The sequence below is a fragment of the Portunus trituberculatus genome, chromosome 49, assembly GCF_017591435.1.
Source record: "Portunus trituberculatus isolate SZX2019 chromosome 49, ASM1759143v1, whole genome shotgun sequence".
Classification (NCBI taxonomy): domain Eukaryota; kingdom Metazoa; phylum Arthropoda; class Malacostraca; order Decapoda; family Portunidae; genus Portunus; species Portunus trituberculatus.
In genome coordinates this window covers 4645360-4647859 of record NC_059303.1, presented here as the reverse complement: position 1 = coordinate 4647859, position 2500 = coordinate 4645360, and the positions used below count along the sequence as shown (strand labels likewise).

The following is a 2500-nucleotide window of genomic DNA, read 5'->3' as shown; positions in this document are numbered from 1 at the left end:
GGATGTAACGCAGAGTAACTTTAAGTAACCGAACACATTGTACGAAGGGAGCTCAGGTGGCTGATGTTCCTGTGATCCAAAAAAGTTAAATTTCTTCCAGTCGATAAGCTCAGAAGTTTATGTTGTGTGTGTGTGTGTGTGTGTGTGTGTGTGTGTGTGTGTGTGTTAAGGTCGGAGGTCCCGGAGAGTCCGTTTCCTGCAGACGAGTTTTCGATGAAGCAAACGACTCGGCGCTGAACGGTCGCAAACCCTCTCTTACGTAAATTAGAGAGAGAGAGAGAGAGAGAGAGAGAGAGAGAGAGAGAGAGAGAGAGAGAGAGAGAGAGAGAGAGAGAGAGAGAGAGAGAGAGAGAGAGAGAGAGAGAGAGAGAGAGAGAGAGAGAGAGAGAGAGAGAGAGAGAGATAGGGCTTAAAAAAAGATATATTGACCTGTATCTTCTCGCGTTAATGGAGCTGATTGATCACTACCCTCACCACACACACACACACACACACACACACACACACACACAGAGGTAGAGAAATCCATCACCGAACCCGGAACTCGCCACTATTCCAATTTTTGTATGTCAACAGAGCAGAGCGTCACCTATACCAAGGCTTCTATGCACCAAGGAAGCGGTAGACAGGCAGGCAGGCAGGCAGGCAGGCAAGCAGGCTGGATTAGGCTGGGCTGGGCCACATACAGAGTTTTCAGGCACCTCCCCTTCCGCTCAATACTTTATTAACTATCGGGAGGGACGCTAATAAAGGGAGGAACGGGAAGGGTGGATGAGGGAGGGAAGGAAGGATAAGTGCAGGAGGAGGAGGAAGAAGGAGGGAAGGAAGGAAGGTGGAAGGGTAATGGTGGGTGAGGAAGGGCACGGTAATTGGCTAACTTGTACGATAGGGGTGCGAGTTGTATCGTATTGTGTTGACATGAGTTGTGTGCGAGTCTTTGGCGGGGTTATGCGGTAATTGTCATGACTCTGCCTAATGAGACAAGCACGTCATTAGCTGCGTGTGTGCTTGTGCTTGTTGGTGTAAGGTGGTAATTATGATTTATTTTTATTACCGTGTCACGAAGCAGGTTGAAAAATCGTTGCAATTTGTCGAGAGAGCAATCATGATTTACGAAAGCAATCAGCAAGTCAGCAGCAGCAGCAGCAGCAACAACAACAACAACAACAACAACAACAACAACAACAACAACAACAACAACAACAACAACAACAACAACAACAACAACAACAACAACAACAACAACAAGAGCGAGAACATCAACACAAGACAGCTTAATCTTCATAAAATCGGCCGCTTCATATTAGTCTGTCGAAATAAATGCACCAAACTTTACTCTCCCACACACACACACACACACACACACACACACACACACACTGTGTAATGTAGTGGTTAGCACACTCGGCTCACAACCGAGAAGGTCCAGGTTCGAATCCCAGGCGCGACGAGGCAAATGGGCAAGCCTCTTATCAATGTGTAGCCCCTGTTCACCTACCAGCAAGTAGGTACTGGATGTAACTCGAGGGGCTGTGACCCGAAGATCGGTATATGAGCTCTGCGCTCGCTCCGTAATGGAGAAGGCTGGCTAGGTAACCAGCAAGAGACCGTGGTGAATCTCTCACGCACACACACACACACACACACACACACACACACACACACTCTCTCTCTCTCTCTCTCTCTCTCTCTCTCTCACACACACACACACACACACACAGCCCGGTAGCTCAGTGGTTAGAGCGCTGGCTTCACAAGCCAGATGACCGGGGTTCGATTCTCCGGCCGAGTGGAGATATTTGGGTGTGTCTCCTTTCACGTGTAGCCCCTGTTCACCTAGCAGTGAGTAGGTACGGGATGTAAATCGAGGAGTTGTGACCTTGTTGTCCCGGTGTGTGGTGTGTGCCTGGTCTCAGACCTATCCCAAGATCGGAAATAATGAGCTCTGAGCTCGTTCCGTAGGGTAACGTCTGGCTGCCTCGTCAGAGACTGCAGCAGATCAAACAGTGAATTACAGACACACACACACACTCTCTCTCTCTCTCTCTCTCTCTCTCTCTCTCTCTCTCTCTCTCTAATAATTGAAGCAGTTACAGTCTCCACTAATCAGATTACCAGCCAAGCCCATAGGAAGAACAAGACAAGCTATCCTAGTCTAAAATTAGAATATGTAACATTAACTCACTAAAGTTAACCTAACCTCAGTTTTCGGTGGTTGAAATAAATATCTAATTTCCTTTTTTAAAATAGTAAGAACAACAAGAAATTTTCAACATGACCTATTAACCCCTTCAGTACCATGATGTGTTTTCATATTCATTCTGCTCTATATTTGGTGATTTTATTCAGCTTCAGAAACATATGTGGGGATTAAAATAGTAAAGACTGTAGCCATTAACTTTCTGACCTCCATAAACTCTTCCTAATATAAATCTAATTGTCTAATCGCACAAAAATTCACGTTAAAAATGCGTCCCAGTACAGAAGGGGTTAACGTGTC

General features: G+C 46.2%; 1 protein-coding gene across 2 annotated transcripts in view; it reads right to left on the bottom strand.

Annotated features, from left to right (window-relative positions):
• Positions 1-2500, bottom strand: part of LOC123499391 (fibroblast growth factor receptor 3-like) — a 176529-nt gene that overhangs the window by 173061 nt on the left and 968 nt on the right. The gene's annotated exons all lie outside the window — the stretch shown is intronic.